The sequence below is a fragment of the Microplitis demolitor genome, chromosome 1 (assembly GCF_026212275.2).
Source record: "Microplitis demolitor isolate Queensland-Clemson2020A chromosome 1, iyMicDemo2.1a, whole genome shotgun sequence".
NCBI lineage: Eukaryota > Metazoa > Arthropoda > Insecta > Hymenoptera > Braconidae > Microplitis > Microplitis demolitor.
This window is the reverse complement of record NC_068545.1, coordinates 11049682-11070164: the sequence shown is the minus strand read 5'-3', so window position 1 is coordinate 11070164 and position 20483 is coordinate 11049682. Positions and strand designations below refer to the sequence as shown.

The following is a 20483-nucleotide window of genomic DNA, read 5'->3' as shown; positions in this document are numbered from 1 at the left end:
TTCCTAGTCCTTACCTCTGGCTGGAAGAAGACGGTAAGTGAGATGTTACCTCTGAGTTACTAAACACGCCAATGGATGTAGAGACTGCTGTTGTCTCGGCCAAAGGTCTTGCATAGGGCTAAGACCGGCCTGGTGGGGGGGTGTCACGATATTTAAATATCGTGGCAGTCTCACATTAGGTCGGTGAGCAACAGATGGCAGCACACGCTGCTCTCACGTCTCTACACTCATTAATTTTATGATTATTTTGTTTATATATATAAGATTTTATATTTATTATTACACTGCTTGGACTTAATTATTTCATTAGATGAAAACTGCGCTGAAATCAGCAAAAGAAAAAATTACTGATTATATTGAAGTTACAAGTATAATTATGAGGCTGGGAGATAATTATTCGTTTTATTTATATGCTTGTAATTATTGTGTTGGTCGGCGCATGCGCGGCGACGCAACAGTTGTCAGCAGCAAGTTATTCTAGTATAAATGAAACTTATAATTATTTTACATACATTATTAATTGGTTTGGCAATTTAATTTACTGTCAATGTCATAATATCACGGGTACTTGGGCAGTTGACGTCGGGAATTGGCAATGTTGCACAATTGACATCGGATACGTCGTCGTTGGTAGTATTTGAAATTAAAATGCGACAGAGATATTGCTCCGATGGGTTAAACTGAGATGCCTATATAAAATATGGCCGGTCGAGGTGCCGGCATGAAAATCACGTGCTGCCATGGTCAGACGTGGATAAACTGTTGTACGAGCAGTGTGTGTGCCTGGTTGCTAAATTTTGTATTGCACATTTTGAGTTCTTTTTTTTTTCTGCTATTTATTTATTAAATAATTTCGGGCTATTGTTGCCAAGTTGCTCCGGTTATTGTGAAGGGGTATTTATTACACATTGTAATACCTAGAGTAGTATCGTCCGTACGTGTCGAGTACACCAACGATCTGTAAGTACCTTTGCGTTAATTCATTGGCGTGTAGCATTGCATTCCCGCGTTGGTGGCCATTTGCAATCGCGTGAATATCACTTAGTTGATGAGATATTATTGTTATTAGTAGTAGATTCTGATTACAAGCATATGAATAAAATTAGTACTGATCGAGTCCAGTGGATGATGGAATTGTAATCACAATTAGTTATTATTATTTAAATAACGAATATTTATTGTGAAGAACTTGTTGTGTTAGTATTATTATTTTAAATCACGTGATTACCATCATACGCGACTGGGCTGCGATAGTCTGATATATGTATGTATGTATACAATACACAGCGCTGAGTACTACTGTTTCCTTTTGAGTTATAAATTTTTTTTATTATGGTGATTATTAGTGATGAATGATTAGTGATAAAATTTATGAAATAGTATTAATCTGAGCTGATGAATATTAGTACTCTGCGTTTCGACTACTAATAATTTTGAGTTAGAAATTATTATTATCTGAGTAGTAATTATAAATTATCATTGATTGGAGTTGAATTGTTAATTATTATTCAGCGGAGTATTGCTTAAAATTAATTATTATTTGGTGTGTTATTTAGTTCTGAACTGATTTATTAATTATTATTTATTTGAGTATTGGTTAAGAAGTAGTATTAATTTGCGGATTAGTTATCATTAATTTGAGGTATTAATTATTGTTAATTTGCATCAGCATTATAGTTATTTTTGAGTTGAGTTAGTAAAGAATTATTATATTATTTGCGTTAATAATTAGTTTATTATCCTGGTCTAATTTCATGTGCGAGTGAAATATTAAGTATTATCAGGATTTTATTTTACAATACATTTATTGTTTATGAATTATTATTATTATTTGAGTTAAGTTATATGCGCATAATAATTTTATTATTTTTTGTAAATGATTTATTATTATTTTGAGCATTATTTATGTGAGTATGCGTCACATATATTGACTGATTATTGAATTAATTAACCGATAATTAAAGCAAGTGGTCACCAACCCGGTTTCTTTTTCATTTAAATTTTATTTATTTATTTATACTAGTGCTATCTTTTTCTTGCTATCCTTTTTCCTAAATCTGAAATCGCTATCCTGTCATTTTATTTTATTTTCATTTTTATTTTCTCCGTTGTGGTATTTTGAGTTGATTTTTTGTTCGTGGGGCACACGAACTGGCGCCCAATTAGGATTTCTAACCCAGCCTGAGCGGAGCAGCCAGTCCAGGGAGATTCAGGACATCTCCAGGTGGGACATTGGACTCGGGGTTTATTTTATTTTCCAATTTCAGACCAACGGAGAGGCATAACGGCTATTGAGCGTTCCCCACACTCCGCCGTGGGTCGCGCGAAATAGAAGAGAACGTTATAAGTTCTATGAGAAGTGCTATAGTTAAGTATAAGGCCTCATGTATACAGCTATAAGAATCTATCGGATTTTTTGAGCAGGGTAGTCAGGATTGTTCGATGTTTATATATGATGCTTAGATGGATTGGGCACAAAAATTTAAACTTCATGTATATTATCATATATGATGATATATTCACACATATGGATTTTATTTCCGTGTACAAGTAAAAACATTTTTATGTCCATATATATATATATATATATATATATATATATATATATATATATGTCATTCATATAATCATGTATGACCATATATGATATTATATGTGGGTCATTCCATGTCAAATCGACCAGTAGTTGGAATCGACCCCTTCTAATTTGGACGAAATTTGGCCAAAACTTTTCTTTTACCATAAAACAGAGATTTATCAAAGAAAAAAAATTAGAAAAATTTTTTGCGAGTTATTCAAAATTCAGAATTTTACTATTTTTTCAACTTTATTTTTTGAATATCTCGAAGACTATGATAGATACAGAAATGGTCTTGGTTTCATTTGAAGAGGACATTTGGGGCTATTGAAGAAAAAAATATTGTGCAAAAAAATTTTGAAAAATGAGAAAGCTTTCAAATTTAAAATTTTCGAAAACCGTCGAAATCGTATGGCGACACGAAATTTTGGGCTCAATTTTTTTACTACACTACCTTTAAACAATCTTAAGAGATCCTGAAAATTTTAAAGAGGTGTTTTTTTTGTGTAAAAATTATAAATTTTTTATTTTTTGTAAAAAAAATTTTTTTTTTTTCATCCCTGAGTCTAGCATAGTTAAGAATAAAAATGTCATTTTGAGAAAAAAAAAGATGATTTCACCACTTTTTTATTAACGCGCTTTCGTGAACTGTTTGGGTGGAAGTTTGTTATCGATTTTAAACTAACTTTTCGATGAACTATAGACTCGAAATTTGAAGCATGAATCGAAACTAGATGACAGAGCAAGAAAAAAAATGAATAAAAAATTCGTATCTACTTTTTGTGTGCTCGGTATAAAATTTTAATAATCATTTTAAAATTAACTGCTGAATATGAATTATATTCTTGAATATAACTCAGAACTGAATGACCGATAAAAAAAACATTGTTTAATGAAGTTTTAATGAAGGAAATGGAAAGAATGCGACGACTAGGACCTCTAGATGTATTTAAAATTTTTAACTATACCCGAGAAAAAATGTTTATATATAATCATATATAATTATATATAATCTTGTATACATCGTGTATATATCCATATATAATCATATATATACTTATGTATAATTATATACAATTATATATGGATATATATATAAGATTATATATAATTATACATGATTATATATAATACTATTCCAAGAAATTTTTTGTATATATAATCATATATAATTAGACATAATGCAATATTTCAACAGAGAAAGTCATATGTAGCTCCATATATAATTATATATGATTATACATAATACTGTTTCGAGAAAATTTTCTTATATATTATTATATATGATTATATATAATCTTATACATATATCCATCTATAATTATATATAATTATTAGGGTGTTTAAAAAAAAAACAATTTTTTTTATGGTATTCAAAAATTGAAAATATAACTAAGATAAAAGTTGACTCCCCGGGTTGGAAAAATAACTTGATTTTGAGTTTTTTGAATTATTTGACTTGCTTTTGACTTAAGAAACTTGATTTTGGCTTCACTTGGTAACTCATCGAGTTGACTTGATTTCGATTTGCTAAGGGAAGTTCAAATTGCGTATTGCTTGTTCCTTTTTTGACTTAAAAAAACATGCCAAAAGTAAGTTAAAACTGAGTTTTATTTCTTAGAGTATAATAATTACTTTTCCTAAAATTATTACAATTATATTTAAAAATTTTAATAAATTATTATTTGAAAGTTTACAGGTTGAAAAATTTAATAATTGATAAACTCATAAAAATAATTTTTTTGTAGTTATCCAACGGTTATTTAATTTATTAAAACTTCTTAAAATTATCTTGAAACAAAAAAACATTTTTAATTAATCTGACAGTAATGATGGTTGAATTATAAATTCGAATGCAATAACGCTTTTAATTTAATATATTTTTTAGTGAAACGAACCGACATTTATGTACCGACATTTATGTTTAATGCATTTAAAGAAATTCAGTTAAAATTTTTTTTTATTTGTCATTAGTGAATAGAATTTTCTGGTTAGTTATTTTATTGTCTACATGATATTGCAACATTTATAGAAATATATAATACATAGAAATTCCACAGTATTATATTATTGTGCTAAACAAAAAAAAAATAAATAAATTTTTTTAAATATTTCTACCGGAATAATTGACAAATTATTTATATAAAAAGTATATTTGATAAAAGTGCACATAAATATCTTATAAAGGGAAAAATTTAACATATATAGGGGACAAAGAAAAATTATTATGGCGCCTACATTCAAACTCACCAATAGTGTTCGGTTTTATACACTGGTACCGCCACCACATTGTGTGTTACTAAAGTGAACGAGGCCATTATTATTGCTAAAGTGACTTCTTATTTAACGTGGATCCAAACTGTTTACTAATAAAAATAAGTGAGTTTATATTATTTTAATCAAAATAACAAACATGAGATACGCATTGATACACTGGATTGTTGAAAATAAGGTTGGTGTAATACCTACATCTAAAATCCCTTCGACAGCATTAAAGGAAGGAGCTCTAACCTCTCTAACCTAGGTGGATAGAAAAACTAAACAATCATCCAACCAATCCGTTCGAGTTTTAGAAATTAGAATCGAATAGAATAAATAAATAGAATAAAAAATCCGTTAGTGAATAACCATAGTTAAAGGTTATTTTAGAATATATTTGAAATTGAAGAAACCTATTCTAAGTATAACACTGAAAAAAAAAAATTATTTGAGCCAAATATATCGTATATTTTGGTATGGCCTAATAAATATTGAATTGTGAGAAAGTAATAATATAATTGAGCAATTGAATGGCGTGAAAGAAGTGATTAATTTGGGGTAAAGATTCGATCCGATTTCTGCAAATAAAGGTTAGTTGGGCTATGTGCTCAAGTATCACCAAATTTTCCGTTATTCGTCGGAAATTGAATATCGTTACCACAAATATATCATTTATTTACCACAAATAAATAATATATTTCAGTCAAATTATAAAATTATATGAATCAACTGTCATATTTCGTTGTACCAAATATATGTATTTCTCATTAAGAAATATTCAAAGAAAGCCACAAAGAAATTGATTTATTTGGGACAAATATTTTTTTTTTTCAAGATGTATGATGACGCATGATTTTCATCAGAGTTTTTATTAATTTCATGTAATATTAAACTATTTACTATTTCAGATATTTTAGCACATAGGATCCGAATCATTCTACTCAACCTCAGAAATTTACTCTGCTTTTCAATGTTTGTAATGATTCATTAAAATGATTATTCAAATAAAAGAAAAAAAGTTGTAGTACGAAATTAGAATAATTAAAATTTAATATAATATAATTGTGTAATGAAATAATGCAGCTAATGTACTTTACTTTAGAAGTTATAATTGATAAACTTAATCGATTGTTAATAATTCAAATTGATAATTAAAAATGTGTTTTTTTTTTAATTGTATTATTTAATTAAGGAATTATATATTATTAAATTAATTACTATGTGTACTAAATATATTTTATATACTATCAATAACTGTTTCTGCATACATTTTTTTTAATTTCAATATGACTTTTTTAACTTAAAAATGTAAGTCAACTAAGTCAAATACAAGTTAAGTTTAACTTGAATTTGGCTTAACTTTAAGTCAAATTCAAGACAACGTGACGGTCGTCAAAACCAAACGTATTTTTATACCTTAAAATGTTTTTTTCATTTTTTAAAAAAAAAGGAACTTCACTTGACTTGCTTTTGTCTTCCTAGACTTGCTTTATTTGAAATTTTGACAATTACGTCAAAATCAAGTTATTTTTTTGACCCGGATCAGCGCGATACCGACGTGGTCTGGGTTCGACTTCCAGTACAGGCTATCTATATTTTGCTCAATTTATCTGTAAATTGTCTTATTGAGAAAGTTAATCGCAAGTTTAAGTTTTACTATATTTTAAAATTCAACAATTTTTAAGTATAGTGAAATTGTTGTAGTAATAATTAAATAAATACATGTCAGGACTGGTTGGTAGTTGGGATATTGAAAAAATACGCATATTAAAAAATATATCAATATTTTCATTTTTCACAGCACATAATATCACTGGGTTACACAATTAAATCTTTGATTTAATTTATAAATACTGTTAATTGTCTGAGCTCATGGATTCGTAATTAATTGAATGCAAATTATAAAATTGAGCTCGAGTAAATAATTGAAATAATTAGTTTGAATATATTTGAACACTGACTAGATTGCAAAAATGTCATGATAATAAGTAACATGAAATCAGAGGTTACCGAACGAAGTTTATTATTGAACACTTGAATTACTGTTTTTAATAGCACCAATGCCTAAATAAATGAGGTTATTGAGTTTTTTATATTCATGATCACTTAATTTAATTGATTTGAATGAGTTTATAATAAATTGCACTGAATTGAGTTTATTTTCTAAATAGGGGGTAGCATGATTGCAGAGTGGGGTGATTCAAAAAATAACAAATTTTTTTTTTCTTCTCGCAAACAGGTTTAAAAGTTTCATTTAGATATAAGAAGACGCCTGTGAAAATTAGAGCTCTAAATATTAACATTAAGAGGTTTCGCATTGGACTTTTCTATTTTCCATAAGAATAACATGGAAAAATTTTTTTTTGCATCTTCTGATTTTTATAACTAGCTAAGGATGCACAGTAGAAAAAATCAACAGACATATTTTTGTAGTGAATTGAATACTCTACAAAAAAAGTCTCTTATCATTTTTTGATAAATCCATTTGTTCATAAGTTATTCGAGGTTGAAGTTGAATTTATAATACATTTTGAGATCTTGTTACTTTTCCGGCGAAACTATCAAACTTATCACAAAATATTATAGGACTTTTTTTGTAGACATTTTTATTTCCTACAAATTATTACCTATAAAGTTTTTTCAAATTCCGCATTGTTTTCTAGTTATTTTAATTTTAATCTCACGCTCTTAAAAAAAATAATCTTCTGATCGACTTTAAGAGCTTGAGATTAAAATAAAAATAACTAGAAAACAATGTGGAATCTGAAAAAATTTTATCGGTATTAATTTGTAGGAAATAAAAATTTCTACAAAAAAGGTCCTATAATATTTTGTGATAAGTTTGATAGTTTCGCCGGAAAAGTAATAAGATCTCAAAATTTATTATAAATTCAACTTCAACCTCGAATCACTTATGAACAAATGAATTTATCAAAAAATGATAAGAGACTTTTTTTGTAGAGCATTCAATTACCTACAAAAATATGCCTGCCGATTATTCCTATGGTGCATCGTTAGCTATTTATAAAATCAAAAGACGAAAAAAAATGTTTTTCATGTTATTCTTATGGAAAATAGAAAAGTGCAATGAGGAACCTCTTAATGCTAATATTAAGAGCTCTAATTTTCACAGACGTCTTCTTGTATCTAAATGAAACTTTTGAGCCTGATTGCGAGAAGAAAAAAAAATTTGTTATTTTTTGAATCTCCCTACTGCAGAAGCTACCGAGCGAGAGTTTACTTTTAGTTTTATTAAAATATTGAGCATGTTGATAATTAATTAGTTATTATATAGAGTCTTTTATTTTTATGAGCACTTGGATTACTTAATTAATAAATAATAATGAACCTGCAGTGGTTTCCGTCGAAGTAACCTTTTCAGAAACGTGATCGTTAATCACTTGAATTCCGTGAGTTTTTAACGAATCAATTTCTTGAGTTCTGTTAGCGAGATTATATAAATAATTATATAATTCTGGAGCTCGATAATTAGTTAAATTAATTAACTTCTTAATTTAAATTATTTACTCGAGATGAGCGCAAAATGAAACGATTAAATATAACACGTGTTATCACTTAAATGCATGTAGCGAAAGATAATGGCGGCCGTCTTCTCGACACGAGCCAGGAGAGAGTAGATGCGTATGCGCTGCACTGCGCATGTCCACGCTTAAATTAATGGTCTAGGCTCCAGTAGGTGCTGCCTCTATCTGCCGGAAGTGAAACTATATTTGAATTTAAATATAGTTTCAATTACGCAACATGAAACTTAAACTTACAATTAACCTTTTCGAGAAAAAATTTTTTTTATATAACCATATCAAATTATATATAATTATATGTAACTCGATTATATATAATTACATATAAAAAAAGAGTCAAATACAATCATATATAATTATATATATTCATATATAAGCATGTATAATTATATATGATTATATTTGGCCATTTTTTATAGATAATTATATATAATCGAGTTATATATAATTATATATGATTATATATAAAAAATTTTTCTCGGGTAAAAAAGATCTGGCTTTAATTTATTTTGATATTTTTAAGTACAAGTTTTATAAAATATGATTGTGTTTGCTTCTTAATTTTATTTTTCAGAAAAAAAGAAAAAACAATTAACTAGTTTGATAGTTTACTGGTAGTTAAACATAACGATTTCATATTTCAAATATAATTAGGTGTTATCAAGGTGTTCAAAATCGATTTAAAAATTTGACACACATAATTCCAAAAAGCAGAAAATAATGATCGAAATAAAAAACATTAATATACCACGTTTTTAGAACAGACAAAACTGTAAAATAATATCTCTGAGGCTCATCAATATTTAAAACCACATGCAGATTCCGAACTTCTTACAGATAGTCCTGAAATTTTATGATTGTGAGTTTTATGAAATAACTTGTAAAATGTAAAACGATAAATGTGGGACACATGCAACCGATAATTGATTCATTAATAGTTTAACTAACAATTTCATTGCACTGCAAATGAACTGAATCGATCGGTGAGTTTTCTTATCATTTCCTCCACTCTTTACTCTTACAGTTGTGTATTGCATGCGTTCCACAATTGTGTTTTGAATCGCACTAACTTTCTTTTACATAAAATGACATTTTTATTCCTAACTATGTTAGACTCAGAAGTGAAAAAAAAAAGTTTTTTTTTCGCCACAATTAAAAAATTTATAATTTTGACACAAAAAAAAAACACCTGTCTGAAATTTTCAGGATCTCTTGAGATTGTTTAAAAGTAGTGTAGTAAAAAATTTGAGCCCAAAATTCCGTGTCACCATACGATTTTGACGGTATTTGAAAATTTTAAATTCGAAAGCTTTCTCACTTTTCAAAATTTTTTTCCACAATATTTTTTTCCTCAATAGCCCCAAATTTCCTCTTCAAAACGAAACCAAGACCATTTCTGTATCTATCATAGTTTTCGAGATATTCAAAAAATAAAGTTGAAAAATGAGAAAAATAGTAAAATTCTGAATTTTGAATAACTTTCGCAAAAAATTTTTCTCATTTTTTTCCTTTGACAAATCTCTGTTTTATGGTAAAAGAAAAGTTTCAACCAAATTTCTTCCAAATTTTAAGGTGTCGATTCCTACTACTGGTCGATTTGACATGAAATGACCCATGTGTTGTATATCGGTTAAAATTTTTTGATATTTTTTCATACCTGTTCATATATGTCCATACATGATCATAAATGATCTTATATGGTCATATCTAATTATATTTAGCCAGATATGCACATTTTTTTCCCGGGGCAATAACAAAATAAGAATAAAATTTCATCTGACAGCCAGAAAGGAAGGTAGATTTCTCTAGAAACGATCTAAAAATTTTGAATTCTTATGAAAGCAGAAAAATTAATTATAAAACGAAAATCAACACAAGTTATAAACTCTCCATAAAAATATTACCGGCGTATAACGTCAACTTTTACATGCTTATGAAACCTCTTGTAAAACAAAGGCACATTTGTCAATGAAGTTATAATAATGCTATTTAAACCATGTTTCATGAGTGACAACATACATATAACAGAATTTCGTTATGACGAAATCATACTAAATTTATCTGAGTTTAAATCCGCAGAAATGGTTTTCCGGTATTGTTTCAAAGTTATCAAATTATTGACAAAGTTAGTAGAAATGATAGGACCGAAAGCAAAATTGGAAACTTATTAATCGACAATCAAGATGCTTTTAACAGAAATAGAGTATTTTGTTTGGTTTAATAGTGAGTTACTGACAAAGAGGCAGAAGATGATTTTTCTTGAAAATTGGAAATATCAAAATCACTAATAACTTTTTAATTAATCGACCGATTCAGCTCATTTTTATTGAGGTAATTGTCCGAAAAATAAGTGTACAAAATTTTGATGAGATCCGATAAGATATTGTGGGCGCTTTCGTGATGGCAAGGAAACTTCTATTCATGATAGATTATACATGCACACTTGAAACGTCAAAATTGTTAAAAGACATACTTTCAAATAATAAAATAGTAGTGAAATTAAAAGATAATTTAAGTAAGTACAAGAAAGATTCAATGGAATTAGATTATCATGTATAAGTTATATAAACTTTAATTGTGAAAAACTGATTTTTTTTATAAATCATGAAAATTTTAAACACCCATAAATTCTGAAATAATTGACCGATTTAACCAATCTTTGAACTTGGTCAAGATAATCGCTCATAGTATAAGTATGAAAAATTTTATATGAACCCGACAAGAATTGTAGACGGTAACGTAATGACAAAGCTAGTTGTATTATATATATATTTGAAAAATCGACCATGAGGACAAATGTAATAGCTAAATTTTTGAAAAATCGATCTAAAAATGAAGTAAATCATTGTTTTTATTATTTTTTATCAGCAACATCTTTGGAAATAATGAACCAATTCTGACGTTCAAAAAGGTATTCGACGTAGTTTTTTGACATCTAACATTAAAAAACTGTCAATAATTAGTTAAACAATTTAAATTTTATTAGAAAAAAACACTTTTTCGAAATTCTTTCGACAACGATTCTTTTTGAACAATTAAACCGATTTTGATGGTTGAGGTGGCATCCGATGCGGCTAATAAAGTTTTAGAGCTGATTATATACATTACAAGTTATCTGAAAAAAATGATTAAAAATGTTCTATTTTTGGAATATCTCCGAATATCCTGTACCGATTATGCTCAATTTTTCCTCAAAACGTCGAGATCTGTTGAAAACTTGGTTTTCGAAAATCGGACCAAAACCAATAACTTCCTTTTTTTTTTTTTTTTGAAAATTTTCAATTTTCTTAGCAAGAAGTTCAAAAATCCTAACTTTCTTATGCATTTTGAATGGTGAAACTTTAAAATTAAATGTAACGTACTTAAAATTAAAACTAAGAACTTCAACTTTCTGGGAATTGTTTTTTCAATGTCTACAACAAAATTTTGAAGTGAGAGTAAAACAAAAATAGTCATTTCAAACGGACCACCCTCCTATATATATATATATATATATATATATATATATATATATATATATATATATATACACTGATAAAAAGAAACCTTTGAGTCAACTTGGTTTGAGTTGAGTCAAATACGCCACGACTTTAACCTTTTAACGGCGAAGTTGGACAAAATAGTACGCACAGCGCCAAAGTGGGGATAGCTTACAGCGTGCGCTCACATTCCCCACTATCTCAGTTTATGAGATTGGGGCTCAGTCAATACCGAAATTCACTCATGTGGTGGGTTTCTTTAGTACCCTTTTATTTGCTATTTTAATGTTTTCAACGATTTTATTTTATTAATTATTTTCAATATTATAAATTATTTCAAGTTTTAAAAGAAATTTAAATTCCATTTTTTTTTTTTTTTTTTAATTATAAATTTCTCATAATTTCTTTTCCTTTTAAATTCTTATTTCTACGTACAGTACTGCTTGCCAGAGCTCACGGATACAAACTAACGCCGATACGCACCACCCGCTTGGCAGGCCATAAAATGGGGGAAACGTCCAGAAGCGTTAAAGGGTTAAGTAGGGCGAAAGACGCTACGACTTAGGCTGAAAAGCCACACGTATTTAGAGGGAATTATCTACTCAAATACATGACGTATTTGTGAACATATCATTTGCATTTGCGACGACTTTTACGCACTCAATTAAAAAATATATATAATTGAGTCAACATACTAGAGACTTCACTCCGCCTACTTTTGCTTTTGTTTCTACAATACTTAAATTTTATGTAAAAAATGATGATTTTCTACCTTTTTTTTTTAATTTGAGTAAACTTACATTTAGTCGTAAGAATATAATTTTTTTTCAACTCGATTGATTGATATCTTTCTTCTAAAACACCGCAAATTGTACGAAATACATATAGCGTTACTGCAATTTATTCAAGTTGTAGAGGCACTAATGATCGATCTTGCATCAAAATAATACTCTGTAGAATAGAATGGAACTAGAGTGTATCCAGAGTAAATAAATACTGAGATAAAAAAATTTACCGAAATTTATTATTTTTACATTATTCAAGAGCATTTATTGAGAACAAAGATTACTTTTTTTAACGCTGAAATGTACTTTATACTTCTGGATAGTAAAAAAAAAATTATCCAAGAAAACAAAAATAGACATTGTTGTCACAATGTAATATAGGATATACTATATTACCATCAATAGAGGCACTTGTCACTATGTTGGACGACAGAGTATCTGTGCCAGAATTGTAATCAAGTATAAAATATAACAACTTTGAAATATATATCTAACCAGGAACAGCACAAGAAATGAGGTGCGATCTAGTGGCGAACACTGAATTACTCCTACTGCTACTCCTACTTTTTCGAGTTCGGTGCCTTATGAAAAACATTTTTAAAAAAAATATACTAAAAATACATAAAAAGTACATAAATATATATAAAATATGTATAAAAAATAAATTTTTAATAACTAAGTTTTGACCGATTTTTGTATATATTTTAAATGTAATTTAAATGTTTTTAAAATATACTTTAAGGTGTATAAAAAATACATGTTTGAAAATTTATAAAAATTATATTAATAATATATATCAAATGTATAATAAAATATAATTATGAAAATATAAAAAATATATTTTTAATTTAACCAACAACATAAGAAAAACAAATTTAATAAAATTATGTATTTTTTATGTATTTGAAATAGTTCAGTCACGAGCTTAGACAATTTGAAAAGCTTCGTGCATTTCCGCTAAGTCCGGGAGTTGCCGAACTCGCTACTAACCTCAAGGTCAGAATAGTGCAGGGTCACTCGCTATTTGGGCCCGATACATACAATTTCTTGTTCATGACCGTGTCAAGACTGCATGAGAACCCGTTACCAGCCGGCTAATCAGATTAATTGGCGGCTAACTATTTCCTGTTGGCGCACTTTTAAGCCAATGGGAAAATTCAGTTTATTCATCGAGGCTGCCACGTCACCACCAAGCGGCCACGTAGCCTTCAACAGCATGTTCTCCGGCGTCTTTTCGCTCCTGAATTCAAGAGTACAACCTCGAACTCTAAAACCGCTCTGCTTTAATATAATAATTATTGGTTGCATTCGCTACCGCGTATACATTTTGTTGCATTCGCGATTTCATGTTATCATCTCACAGTTTTAAGTGTAAATAGTGTCAATAAATATCTAATTTATTTCTTATTATAATTTGTGCAATTTTTTAGTTGTTAAGATTCCATCACACCTAAACCAGATCCTTTTTGCGCATTCGCTCACTTTACAGAAATATATTTTTTTTATATATTCATAGATGTATTTTTCATATGTTCTAAGATATAGGAAAAGGGAAGGCAAAATAGGGTACCCTCAAAATTTTATAAAAAAAAAAAAAAATTTTATTTTTCAAATGTTTTTAAAACCTTCCAAAAACCCTTTTGTAAAGGTAATTGAGCATTGTTTCAAATTTTTGTTGTTAAAATTTTTCAAAAATCGAAAATGTCAGTCAAAAAATGTTAATGACTTTAGTTTCATGATAAAAACCATTAAAAAATATTTAATTTTCCTTTGCATCTAATAAATAATTATGTGAAATGTAATTTTTCATTATGGAAACTACTTACAAGAAAATTCAATTTATTCGAATTTATTTAATATCCAGCAAATTTTTTTTTTTTACATTTTTTAGAAGGTACTCTATTTTCCCCACAAAAATGAATTTTTTTAACTTCCCGCTCAAAAAATCGATGATTTTCAAAAATTTCGGGAAGTTCTGTTTTCACCCCGATTTTCGAAAATCGAGTTTTCATCAGATGTCGACGTTTTGAGGTCCTAGGAAGCTATTCTGACTATTTTCAGAATGATGTCCGTGCGTCTGTATGTATGTATGTATGTGTGTGTGTGTATGTGTGTGTGTATGTGTGTAAATGTTCTATAACTTTTTAACTAATCAACCGATTTGGATGGTTAAGGTGGCAATCGAAAGAGCTTTTTGACCATCAAATTTCTTGAAAATTTCAAAACATTTGATTAAGTAGACTGGAAAATATTTGCGAATTTCGAAAAAAAAAAAAAAAATTTTTTTAGTTTTTTACTGATTTCTCAGAAACGAGTTAAATGATCGACTTCAAAATTTAAAACGTCACTTTTTAAATGTCTTATTTTAAAATTTACTATGTCGGTTATATTTTTTACTATTTAATATCGTAATTTTAACAAAGACTTTTAGAATTAAAAATTACTTAAAAAATTACAATTTAACATCGTAAAAAAGAAGAAATAAAAATTACACTTTAAAAACTATATTTATTCGTATATTTAATATTTCTATTTACTTTTTAATAAAATAAATATTACAGTGCTGCCTCTGTTATAATATGATGGATATAAAAAGTACCATGTTACATCGTAATTTTAAACAATAACTACGTCCTCCACAAGAGGCGCTCTCGTGACTTATGACTGTTTATTCAAATCGTTTATATAGATCATAAAAACAACGTAAAGTATAGGCCCTTCGGTGGCTAAGTGGTGCAAGGTGTCGGACACTCGGCACTCGAAGGGACTCGGGTTCGAATCCAACTGCCGCACGATTATTATTTTATTCTTTTATTTAAGATTTCCCTTCAAATTTTACGATGTTCACATCGTAATTTATATTAGAGAGCTTAAGACTTCGTATTATTTGTCTGAAGTATTATTTCTTAAATGAAATTTCCAACGCTACATTGTAAAAATTACGATTTTAAAAGTCTAGTCCACCACTACAATAATCAATAAGACAAATTACGATGTTAGCATCGTTTATTCAACAAGAATTTTTTTTTCCGTGTACATTTTTAAAAAAATCTACTTAATAACTTATAATTGTTATTAATTACAAAAATCAGTAAATAAATTTTAGCCTAAAAAATTTGGCATTTCAAATAATAATAATGTTGACATGAAGACTCTTATTAAAAGAAACGATATAAACGCTCTTCTTATGGGCATTTAACATTGAAAATCGTTTCGAATGGTTTTTTTTCATCAGGGGATTTTAATTCAATTTATTTAACACATTTGGTTCAACTCCTATTTGATAACCACAGTAAGTAACTTTTTTTAATCTAAATCTTGACGAAATTGTAACTACGTTTTCCTTTTTTCAGTTAATGCTTTAACTTTTTTTTAATTTCCAATCAATTTCAGCACGATGATGATAGTTCAAGGTCATTGAGTAATTAAAAAAAAAATGCTGGGTATTGTCTGAGAATACCCTTAACTAAGACAGAAAAGCGTCTTGTTTCTATAATTTATTTTACTTCATTAAAAACAAAATAGTCTCGAGATAAAATAAATATTATCAAATCAAGGTTTTTTAAGTTAGATAAAAAGTTAATTATTCTTAATTTTATAGTAGTAGTAAGGGTAGTATTTATTGTTTCACCTTATTACAATTTTTTATCGTTAAATAAATACAATAAATATTTAATTAAATTGTTTATAAAATATAAATAACAATATATTAATAATTTCATAGACGCTTTTACCATACTATAAAAATCAAGATCAACTTCAAATTTCTGATCGTTCGTTTCCACTACTTTGAACTTCTCTTATTGCTCATTTAAAGGTTCGTTATTTGCACTTTTGGATCGTCACTCTTCATTTCTTGCTTCTTGCCTGCTCCCATCAATACATTTTCTATTTTTATGAACATTTCACACATTTCTTCGTTTAACTCGCCTTTCATTATATTACATAGGTATTCGTATTTACCTTCTTCATTCTCTATCTCGTCCCATGCCTTTATAAAAGGTTTGTCCCCACTCTCTGTTCTCTTTCTTATTTCTCTACATTCCAAAATGTGGACTAGTTTTTCCAAATCTCTTTTACACCCTCTGCAGGTCCAGTCTTTTTCCCCTTTTTTCTGCGCTCTCCCGATATTCCCACATCTTATTCGTGACCAAATTTCCTTGTAGTTGCTACCTCCCTCTTCTTTCGTCCAATAATACTCCTCATTTTCATCTAGTAAGATATCTTTGTACACCAAGTTGTAGCTTGATTTTGTTATCGCTTTATAGTCTTCATCTCCCTCTCTTGTGCACAGTTTTCTCAGGCCTTTTTCTAATCTTCTGTTAATTTCCTCTATCTCTTTGTTTTCATATATTAATCTCACGACCTCCTCACAACCCATTTCCTTTAGTGTTTCTTCCACTTTTACCCCACGACGAGTCATTTTTGTTTAATATACAACGCATTTCTTCTTTTAGACATACTTTCGGCTATCTTCCCTCTCTCATCTTTATAATGTCTTTCATATATCTTACCGTCCTTTCCTTTGTTTCATACTTGTAGCTTTTTAATCTGATTTCCCTCCTCCAAATATATCACGGCGTATTTCTCCTCACTCCTATCGTCATCTATGCTAACTTTGCATAAGCACTTTCTATCTTTTTGGCTCCAAACCACTCCCATACCTCAACCTCGTACATCATTACTGACTTAACTAAGGAGTTCATGAGACATAGCCTGTTTTTTAGCCTATTTCTCCTTGTTCTTTTGATTAATCCCCATGTAGAATTCGCTGCCCTCACTGCTTTACTTGCTAGCTCTTCTGTCTGTTTTTCCATGCTGTTTCCCGTTGTAAACCAAAAGCGCAGATACCTAAAACTTTTTACTACTTCCAACTCTTTCCCTCCAAGTTTCCAGATTGTCTTTTTTAATTTTCCCTTCTTTCTGAAAACCATGATCTTCGTCTTCTTCGCGTTGATCTCCATTTTATTCTTTTTTGCCCATTTTTCAGTTAATCTTATCATCTCTTTTAAGCTTGCTTCATCCTCCGCGACTACTGCCGCATCATCTGCATATTTCAGGCAGTAAATTTTTGTTCTCCCAATCACTGTTTCCCCAATTTTTTTCTCAATCATCTCCTCTTCCATGTCGTCAATCATAATGTCAAAAAGAAAAGCACTGAGAGCGCATTCTTGCCTCACTTCTTGGTCTGATTCAAATCCTTTGGTCACCTTGTCTCCGATTATTATTTCATTGTTCGTTTTTTTGTATATCTTTTTGATCGTTTTGTACATCTTACCTCTTATTCCTTTTTCCCATACCTTTTTCATCATAATCCTTCTGTCCACCTTGTCAAAAGCCGCTTTTAGGTCTATTAACAGTGCATATAGGTTTACCCCTTTTTTTATTCTGTTATTAATCAAGGCATTGGGTACGAATATATGATCCCTTGTGCCTCTATTTTTCCTAAAACCTGCTTGGCTTTCACTCATTATATTCTCCTTGTCTGCAAGATTATTCAGCCTCTCCGCCATCAGTGTCATTAGCAACTTGTACCCTACATCTAACAATGAAATTCCTCTGTAATTCTCCGTTATGTCCTCATCTCCTCCTTTATGTATCAGAACTATCCTAGCTTTTCTCCAACCTTCTTCAATATCCCCACCATTCCATATCCCATTTAAGACTTCTCTAATATCTTCAATCATCTCACCTGGTAAGTTCTTCAGAAACTCAGTTGCAATCCCATCTTCCCCATGAGCTTTATTGTTCTCCAGCCTTCTTATTCCGCACAGGACTTCTCTGTAGCTGAAATCAGCGTCCAAGTCTTTGTAAGCACTTTTATCTGCATTCTTATAATCTTCTTCCTCACGATACTCCCCCAAATGGTCTTCATCTTCTTCTTTTTTTAATAATTTAGCGTAAAATTTCACCCATTGTTCACCCTTAATTCTACAGCTTGGTTTTTTTTCTTTTTTGACCTCTGTAGGTATTAATCGCCTTCCACCAATCTGCTATGTTTCTCGCCTTGTCAATTTTGTTTCTTTTTTCTTCTTCTATTTCTTCTTTTGCCTCCCTTATTACTTGTCTGTACCTCTTGCGGCTCTTCACCAGCTCTATTTTAGCCTCCTGGTCTTTTTTTTCTCGGAATCTCTTCAGTTTTTTTCTTACCTATTTTTGCCTCACCCTGCACCTCTTGTTAAACCATTCTTTCCTTCCCTCTCTTACTTGTTTTTCTTCCTGGTTTGTTTATCATGTCCACCTCTCTCGCAGACTCACTAATCACTTCTACAATGCTATCCCATGTCACACTATCTTCCTTCTTTTTTTCTTACTGTCTCTTTAGTATAGCATTGCCATACCTCACCGCTTTCTTATTATCCCATCTTAGTCTGCTTGTTCCTATTCCATTCAGATCCTCCACTTGTCTTTTCCTCATTTTCATTGGTATTCTTATTATTATTTGCCTTTTCTCTACCTTCAGCCCTCCTAAATTCAAATTCTAGTGGTAGGTGATCCGATTCTATTCTTTCTAGAATTTTGAGTCTGGTCACACACTCCTTTTCCCATTCCACCTCTAGTACCAGGTCCAAAACTCAACCTTCCCTTTCCTCGCTTCCTCCCGTGGAGTCTCCCTTCTTTATCTCCCTTAATTCTTCCGTTCAGAATTTTTAACCTACACACCTTGCACATTTCCAAGAACTTTCTCCCCTCGCAATTAGTAATTTTGTCCTCAGAATTAGGATATAGGTATAGGTATTTGAAAGGTATTATATATTGGTATAGTAATTTAAATTTAGTTTCTATAGGTATTTGATAATTGAAAGTAAATATCAAGCGCAATAGATAAGAAGCAGCAAATGGTAATATTTTTATACATTAAATTTGAAAACTAAATGCCGCTGATTTATATAAGAAGTGTAGGAAAAATATTTCAATAGAAAATAATTATTTTCAAATTTAATTTTGCCAAACTTTGCAATAAACTAAACTAAATTTGTATAGGAACATGTAGCTAGTATATGATCGTTCAAAAATTTTCAGCAAAAGAAATTTTTTTTTTTTTTTAATGGGGTTTTTTTAACTCAAAATAAGTTACGAACTAAAAATTTTCATTAAAAAAAAAATTTTATAAAACTTCTTAGACAACGATTGTTTCATAATAAAATGAAATTAAAATTAAAAAATTCAGTCAAAATTAAGTCTTTTACATAAAGCGAAAAGACTACGTTGATTACTTTTACATGAATTTACAAAATTGAAAAACGTCAAATCTGAGTAAGAAAAAATATTTTTTTTTTCAGCATAAGCCAGTGAGTCCTGATTTTCTATAGATTTTCTTAGGCGCTGATCCTAACTAAAACTAGTGTCTCGATCGAATTTTCGAGTCATTGGAGAAATCGAGAAATCGTTTGGAAGAATGCTAGCATATGAACGTAAGGGAAAAAAATTTTTAACTTCCCGCCCAGAAAATTAAATATATTTAAAAAATGCCATCTGGCAGCCAGAATGGAAGGTAGATTTTTCGAAAATTTTCAGCACCCCCCTGACTTTTCGGTAGCTCAAGCTTAGTTTAAAACGAAGGCGGCCCTTGTACTTTTTTTACTAAAGCTGTGGCCAATTTTTGGATGTCAATTTTTAAATACGAAATTTTTAATCTGCGCTTTAAATATTGTTAGTATTCTTATATATTTATATATAAATGTACGAGCAATACTAATTTAATCACGTATTACTAAAATCTCGGATTGACAAACTACTTTCGAGTAAACAGGGTTAAAAACAAAAATATACATATAAGGTAAATGTCCCAATACCGGAACAAGACCCAATACCGGAACGATTTGATAATCATTATATT

General features: G+C 29.4%; 1 protein-coding gene across 3 annotated transcripts in view; it reads right to left on the bottom strand.

Annotated features, from left to right (window-relative positions):
• The window catches only part of LOC103579353 (cytospin-A), a 53522-nt gene that overhangs the window by 22232 nt on the left and 10807 nt on the right, over positions 1-20483 (bottom strand). The window lies entirely within an intron of this gene.